The sequence below is a fragment of the Spinacia oleracea genome, chromosome 3, assembly GCF_020520425.1.
Source record: "Spinacia oleracea cultivar Varoflay chromosome 3, BTI_SOV_V1, whole genome shotgun sequence".
Taxonomy (NCBI): domain Eukaryota; kingdom Viridiplantae; phylum Streptophyta; class Magnoliopsida; order Caryophyllales; family Amaranthaceae; genus Spinacia; species Spinacia oleracea.
Window position 1 is genome coordinate 42271776 of NC_079489.1, and position 9086 is coordinate 42280861.

Here is a 9086-nt window from a genome sequence, read left to right on the forward strand (position 1 = left end):
ATAATAATTGATCGAATACTTGATTGTTCTTGTCACAATTGTGGATTAGAATTGGTGAATTTTATGCTTGAATTTGGTGAACTTGTGTTGTGGTTGCCTCTACATTGTTGTCTTTGGTGAATTGGAGTAAGCATCATGATCCCTACCAAAAGAAATATACCAAAGGCTAAGGCGAATTCCACCGCCCTTGAGCCTAAGAAATCTATTGAGAAAAAGAATCCCACATCAAAGCCTAAACCCGCACCCAAATCTAAAGACAAATCCAAGCATCGTGCATCCACTTCCACTACACCCCCACCATCACCCCCTACAAATGACCCCACCCCTCCTCCATCGTCTCATCAATTCAAATTCCCTTGGCTTAGCGAAAGGCAACAAGCCTTTTGCATTGATTTGCAAAAGAAGCCGGTAAAACCTACTCTTTTATACTCACCGAAAGATGCAAAATCAATTGGTGTTGATGATTGCCTTCAAGGGATTGCAAGAAAATATGGATGGACCAAGGTGTTGAATATGCAATATGATACTTATCCGGAATTGATATATGAGTTTCTATCCTCCTTTGTTGTTGGTTCGGGTGAAGGTGATGTCGTTTTTTATCTAGGTGGTGTGAAAAGAGTTATGTCTTGGAGCGAGTTCAACAATGTTTTCGGGTGGCCAAAGGATGGTAATATTGGCCCGGATGAAGTTGGCGAGTTTGATGCGGACTGGGAAGATGGTTATTTTGACAAAGGCTCCTTTTGGGAGGAACTAACAGGTCGGGATGATTGGAAAGTGGGGCATAGCCGAGCATTGTCTATAGTGAATCCTGCCATCCGACTCTTTCACGGGTTTTTACTACAAGTGCTTCACCCGAAAGCTGAAAAGGGTCAACCCACATATCAAGATTTGAAGTTGCTTTGGTGGTTCCTTCATGGGGATGTAGAGACCATGGGTCAATTGAACTTTGGCAAATTCCTAATTCATGCGTTCCTTACCGAGAGGCTTAAAGCCGGTGGCAACATAACCTTGGGTGTTTTTGTGACGGTTCTTGCCACCAAACTGAAAATCAACTTGAAAGGGAAGCGGAAGTCTCCCTCTACTAACCTCATCGATATTGTTGCTATGAAAAGATTTGACTGGTTGAAGGTTCATGATGATACTAAATATGTATGGTTTGTGAGGGACTTGAACCAAAATCAGAAAGAATTCAACATGCCTTTTTGCCAAACCCCCGAGCTCGTTTGGATCAACCCAACTCTTGGTTGTTTGGTCCTGACCCGCACCTCGGGAAGGGTGTTGCACCACGGATAACAAGGCCTTCTGTTTCTGCTCCCTTGCTCGAGCCAACTACTCCACTTGTGCCCATCGATCGTTCCATTTCTTCCACTCTGGTACACCCTAGGAGTGTTGTAGCATTGTCCGTCGCCACCGATCCTCAACCATCGGACTCTACCCCCGTGCCACTTGGGGAGTTTCGTAAGTTTCTTACCACCTTTGATACTTTTGCCTCTGATGTTATTCGTTGTTTTGATACCCTTGGGCAGAGATTCACAGCTCTAGATAAGGAGGTCTCCACTCTTCGTCAACAGGTTGCAGCTTATGGCTCCACCGCTGCACCTGTTAACACCACTACTGGACCAGCTTCGGCAGATGATGCTCATGCTGAGTGAGCTAACCCTCTCCTTTTCCATTGTTTTATGTGTACACAGTAGGGACACTGTGTTCATTCTAGCTTGGGGGAGGGATATCTATCTTTATTGCTTTCTAGTATAGTTTTATTGTTTTTTTTGTAGGTGTTGTACGCTTTGTACCATCCATTAGGGGTGGGAGTTTACGTGCAACGAAAAAAATGTACTTCTTTCCTAGTATTATTGATTAGTTTAGTTGTTTTTCTTTACTTGCATTGCATTCATATTTCCTTATACCCTGCATAGTGAATTTGACTTTCAAACCATGTTCGGACTCTTTTTTACTCTTTGGAGCTTCTCTTGAACTTAGCTATGATTCTGAAATTCAGTCGGTTGTGTTATACATTGAATAACTGCTTGGCATTGTGTGAACCAATTGAATGGTATGTGGTAAGATGTTGGTCTCGTGTCAAGAATAGCTAGCCAATTATCTTGTAGGTCACCTTACTATGTGTTTGTGTGATTGATGTGACTTGTTATCGTATGATTTTGGCTTGAGATTCATTAGTAGTTTAGTTTCAACTCACGCATGCCGCGTATGACAGAGGCCATTCTCTTAGGAAGCCTTCAGACGAATTTAGAAACATCAGTTCCTGCCTTTCATACCCATGTTGTAGCCTTGTCCGTTTATTGTTTTAACTCCACAAAATTGAGCCCTATTAGCCCCGTTGGTTACTTGTCCCGAGTCTAGCTTGGGGGAGCTTCGGTGTTCGTAATGGTTTCGTTGATGTTGATTGATTGGCACACTAAGCCAATAGTTCGTGGTTCGAGGCTATGTTTGGATTTGTGGTTCGGAAATGGTGTATATTATTGTTGGCACCCAAGCTTGTAACAATTAGCATTAGATTTATTTATGTACTTTCGATTTCATTCTTTAGTTTCATTTTCAAAAAAAAAAAAAAAAAAAAGAAAAAGAAAATAGAAAAATCAAAGAAAAATCAAAAATATGTTTTTCGTTTTTGTATATAGTTTGAAGGCAAGGAAAGGGGATTGAACAAAGATCATTGACATTATATTATGTTTTTCCCCTTGGTTATATATAACTTGGTTGATTTTTCGGGTTTCATGGTTCGGTGGAGTTGGATTTTCGGCATTATCACGCCGACGCATATAATTCACATTTGCTCCCCAAGTTGGACCTTACTCTCACTTTTTTCCCAAATTATACCCTACCCTTCCTTTTCACCTAGCCCCATTACAAGCTTATTATACAGACCTCTTGATCGGCATGTTTGTTTTGTGATTGAATGAAAATCGTTTCTTGCTATTGTCATCTTACCCCATGTTGCATCATATATTTATATTCTACAAGGTATGCGGCGACGACTAGCTTGATTGAGAATAGTTTGTGGCTAAGCTTGGTTGTTTCATTGTGGATCATGATGCTTTGTGGTTCTATTTGTATCCAAGCTAAATTTATGTCTCAATAACTTTGTTTGATTGTTTGCCCGAGAGTTGAGTAGGTTTGTTCAGGTTCAATGAAGGTCATTTGCGTCTCATTTCTCTGTCTTCAGTCAAGTGTTGCTTGGGGACAAGCAACAGTCTAGCTTGGGGGAATTTGATGAATCATATTTATATAGGGTATTTTACGCTCATTTAGGTTGCATTTCTAGGTATCTCTCTCATATTAGTTGCATTTAGAGTCATTATTGCATAAGTCGTCGTTATCGTACTCTATTACGCTCCGTTTGTGTTTTCTTTGATATTTCAGGTGATTTTACAATCATTTGGATGTTTCTGGTGATTTAGAGGTGGGTCGAATGGCTATCGGATGGTTCGTATTGAAAACGTCGTGTTTGATTGGAAAATGAAGTTTTCGGAAATGATTTGCGGAAGTTCCGGTTCACTTAGCTTGATTTATTCGGCCATCGAGGCAATTCGTTATTTTGGATGACATGAGGCTAGTTTCCGATGCTCGTCATAAAATCTTGGTAATGTGGAAAGCATCGTCGCAACATCGTACCTGAATCGTGCAATGTGGCCACATCGAAGTGCTTTATGCCCACATCTAGAGCGTTGTGGCCGCACCCAGCCCGCAGCACCCCGTCGCTTCACTAAACATCATCTGCCATGCTCACAGCGAAGTGCTGCGCCCACAGGGCATTTCTTCTTCTTCGATGCGCCCACAGCCCAAGTGCTGCGCCCACATCAAGGGTTGCTGCGCCCACAGCAAGGGTTGCTGCGCCCACAGCAAGGGTTGCTGCGCCCACATCTCACTCACGCTTCACTAAGCAGTTGCTGGCTTGCTCACAGCGCAAGGCTGCGCCCACAGTGCGCCTAGGCCGACGAATACCATATTGCGTACGTCTCTCACGCCATCGACCAATCGTTGACGACTTCTATTTTTATTTTCTCATTTATTTATTTATTATTATTTCAGAAATAGGAAGCCTATAAATATTGAAGGGAATTATATTCCTAGGGCTCTCTTATGTTATTTTTTTTCCTTCCTTAGAACTCTTTGAACGATTATTTTACTTTTTTTTCCATTGTCGAACGCTTTTCTGAATTCATTCATTCATCAATCTAAGGTAAATTCATAATTTCTCTTGCTTTAATTCAAATTTATTATTTTCGCTCCTTAGATTAAATCGTTCGTTGATTATGAATTCTATTCTTATTATTTGTTTCATGATTGTTAAATTAATTATGAGCGAGTAGTCTTTTTCTAGGGCTAAGTAAGGGAAGCCATGTTTATACCATAATCGTTATGCATTAAAGTTCGTTAATTTATAGATTATGATTGAGTAATTCCAATTGATTTGTTCTTAATCGTTGATTCACGTTATCGGCCAATTTCATGGATTAATTATCTAGCTAATAGGAATTAGAATCGAAAGATCGTGTTTTTAGAGGCTTTGTACAATTGGCAATTCAGATTATGTTAGCGATCGTACTGCATATGTTGAATTGAAAGTGTTAAGACCCGACCGTAGGATTAGCACGTACTTTAATTACTCGGCCTAGTTTATTCATTGTCGAATTGAATTGTGTTATTGGATTGGTATAAGCATGGTGAACCGAACAGACGCCCTAGACCTTTAATTCATTGATAAATTACGCATTTTTATTATTGTTTTAGCTTTACTAGTCAATACTCAAAATCAATTTTCGTTATTGAAATAGTTCGTATAATTGGGCAAAAACTAATAGAACTTGTCTCCCTGAGGGATCGACCCGTATTTGCTAAGTACCTGCTAACAACAGACACCGTGCACTTGCGGTATCACTTTTTAATCTATCAATTACACATGTTTTCCAGGAAAAAAAAAACATCTCATTATTTTAGTAAGCTGGAATCACACATAAGGAACAAACAAATGGACATTTAAAGTAATTTAATGAACATTCATGTTCAGAAAATGAACATGACATTTATTTTCTATCTCTATCCTCTATTTTAGTGGTTGTTGCCTCTTCTCTTTCTAGGCTTCTAATTTTTCAGCTTCCTTCCTTTCGGCTTCCACTTTTTTCGCTACAACGATCTCTTTTCTCTTTCTTTTTCTTACTTATTTGTAGATTCTTTTTTGGTTGCTCCTGCCTTCAATTCTTCTTCAATTCTTACAGCCTCTCTTAATACCATATCTTCCATTTCTAAATCAGTCTTCTTCTTTTGTTGTCGCATTCTTATTGAACTTTTTCTTCCTGCAGGAAAATCATAATGTTTTTAATTGAACATTATTCTGTATAAGTTGAACATAAGACTTGAGAAACTGAACATCACACAAAAGTGTTCTTATTTATGAAAATATCATAGTTTAATTAATAAGTTGAATTTAATTGAACATGAGACTTGAGAAACTGAACATCACACAAAAGTGTTCTTATTTCTGAACATCATCTTTTATAAATTGAATTTTATATTTTATAAGTTGAACATGAAAAATTATAAACTGAACATGAAATATTTAGACAACGCCACTTTTGATATTTTAGTAAAGAATAACAAACATCTTCTTTTTACTGTTGCTGCTTGCATTTTAGTTGAACACGACTCTGTACATAATTCTTTATAAATTGAACATGAGACTTGAGAAACTGAATTGAACATCACACAAAAGTTTGAATATATATTAGTTTTATAAGTTAAATTTAGCTGAACATAATTTTGTATAAATTGAACGTAAGACTTGAAAAACTGAACATCACACAAAAGAGTTGAACATATCATAGTTTTATAGGTTGAATTTAGTTGAACATGATAAATTATAAACTAAACGGGGATCCTTTTTTAGTGGCATATTCATCTTACGAGGAAAAAACCCAAAAACAAAGTATCCTTACACTCATCCACTACCTTACACAAAATTCTCAGTGTATATTATCAAAGCAAACGCCATCAACAATTTTATAACTCCTGAAATTTCAATTCCAATACAAATCACACTAATTTCTTTAATAAGTTGAATTTAGTTGAACACGATTCTTTATAAGCTGAACATGAGACTTGAAAAACTGAACATCATGCAAAAGTGTTCTTATTTATAAACATATCATAGTTTAATAAGTTGAATTTAGTAGAATAAATTTCTTTATAAGTTGAACATGAGACTTGAGAAACTGAATATCTTGTTATTATTAATTTCATCAACAATATTAATTTGAACATCTACTGTTACAATTTGAACATGACAAATTTTATACAACACCACTTCAGATCATTAAAAGTAATGAACATCTACTTATAAAATCTGAACATGATTAAATTTCAAAGACACAGCAGGAACATTTGACATATATACCTTTACAACTTACACACAGAAGCTAGATTACTTTCATAGAGTTCATCATTTCCAAGGCCTTTAACTGTCGGCTAACTATTTTTAGGTCTGCATTTCAAGAGGAAAGTAAGTAAGCTAATCGTATTCACAAAAAGTGAACTAATATTAGTAAACTAATCGTATTTAACATATACGTAGTATTAGTTTTATATGTTAAATTTAGTTGGACATGATTTTGTACATAATTCTTTATAAGTTATATAAGTTAAATTTAGTTGGACATAATTTTTTATAAGTTGAACATGAGACTTGAGAAAATGAACATCACACAAAAGTGTTATTATTTGTGAACATCGTCTTTTATAAGTTGAACATGATAAATTATAAACTGAACATAACAAATTCAGAATTAATATTCAGAAATAACTAACACAACCACCAAGAACGACAATCCTAACCACAATATACTAACAACAACAACAACATTATCAAGTTACCATGTGTAGTTCATTCTACAATTCTGAACATCGAACTTTATAAATTAAACATGCAAGGTGATAGATTTGAAAGGCTGAAACACTAAAATTCACTGGAATTGAAGAATGAAACTAACAAAATCCAAATAAAATTAATCTACAGAAATCAGAAATTCCTATTATAATTTTTGCTGAAACTGAAATTTAATCAATCAAAGAAAATAAGTTAAAAAGTAGAATCGAAACATTAAAAATTATACCAGTTTACCGCAACTAATTGAACTACTCCATCTAAAGGAATCAAAAAAAAATCAGATCTAAATAAAAATGGACGAAATAACTAATTTCGAACTAATATATTTTGTATATTAACACTTAAACGCAATTAAACTAAAGAAAAACACAAACAAAAATGAAAATGAAAAGAAATAATACCAGATTTCTTCGGCGTTAGCGACGACGTTCGGAGAAGCGTTCGTCGATGTTCGGAGAAGGCGTTAGCGCCGGTGGAGGAGAAGGCGGTGGCTCGCTTGGGAGGTGGCGCGGTTGTTTGGTCGTAGCTAGAGAAAATCGATGGCGGCGACGAAAAGTGGAGGGGAGGAAGCTGGATTGTTTGGGAGGAGAGAGAAGGAGTGACATCAATGGAGGAGAGAGAGTGAGAAGTTTTTGATGATTCAGAAAATGGTGAGAGGTTAGAGGAGAGAGAAAATGGGTATTTTATATAGAATAGGCATGTGATTTTTTTCCCAGAAACACGGTCGTTTAATTGCATATGCACGCATAGATGGGTGCATAGCTATCTATATATTAATTACTAATTGGCTTTTATTTGTTTAACAAGAAGGGTTGGGCTTTACGTGGAAGATATGACCTTGTTTTTTGTGTTCAAATTATGGTATACTCATACAAATATTTTTATTTACAAATAAATAAATAAAATTAGGAGTTAATTGAGAATTTGATATTGTGTATTTATTTGTAACTATATTCATGACAAATAAAATATTTAGATGTGGTATACCGGTATTATATAGAAAATCAATTAAACAATTACTTAAAATTTCAGGTACTTATAAAACTAGTTTTACCAAACAATTGATGTAAATCAGTATCTTATCACTTTCAGGACCTTATTAATTTCAGGTGCTAACTTATCAATTTCAGTTATTTTATCAGTTTCAGCTCAATTTCAGCTAATGTTACCAAACAGAGCCTTAGTTTTTCTTTGTTTTATTAGTGTATTTAATACTTTTTCATACTTTCTCTCCTAATGGTAAAATTGAGCAATTCGTACAAATTACACTTTAACTTAGTTTTGCTCATTAAAGTTAATTACCAAACACCCCCTCAAAAAAAAAAAAGTTAATTACCAAACACTGTGTAAGAATTAGTGGAAAACATCCTCTACTACTAAATAGCACCAATTCCTCCTAAGTTTTGCATCATCTTTTTCCTATTATACCCCTTAGTTTGTTTGTTATTTTATGTATTGCCATGCTCGATCACCTTATAATTCATTGATAAATTTCTTTTGTTTTTTATACTAGTTGTTGGACCATGCGCTAGCGCGCACGATCCCCAATGATACAAATTTATTTTGCAGAAATGTTACGTAAAATACTGACATTTACAAATTTACATTAAATATAATGTTAGAAACGCAATACTAAAGTTTGATTTGCATGTAATTAATAATATGAGATCATGCATATGTTTACAATATTTGTATCATTGATATTGTAGCATTCCACAAGCAATATTGATAGGAGAGACGAGAGTGCGGAGGAAAGCTAGGTTAGATAGAGTGACGGGAGAAATTCTGTGGAAGGGTTATTGGGTTGCCAGCAAAAGGAAGAAGAAAAGGCAAAAGAATAAAAAAAAGGAGACAAAGGGTAGCAATATGACCAAGAGTATAATTCTCCCAAAACTACTGATAAGAATAAGACAAAAAAATATTAAGGCACAAAATGAGGGCAAAATAGTAAGTGCACTATTGGGTGAATAGTAATAGAAGTTCAAGGCTTATAAGTGTTAGGGTATAAATACTTGTATTTTTCTTTCTAACTTTTCTCTACTACTTAAAAGGCGAACACTCACCCTTCGTTTGCGTGATATTTTTTCCAATGTTTTCCCTCGTTAATGTAATGCCATGCTTAGCTTTGTTTGGATACCTATTGCGTATTGGTCAATTAATCTCTTTTAGAATTCCTAAAAAGAAA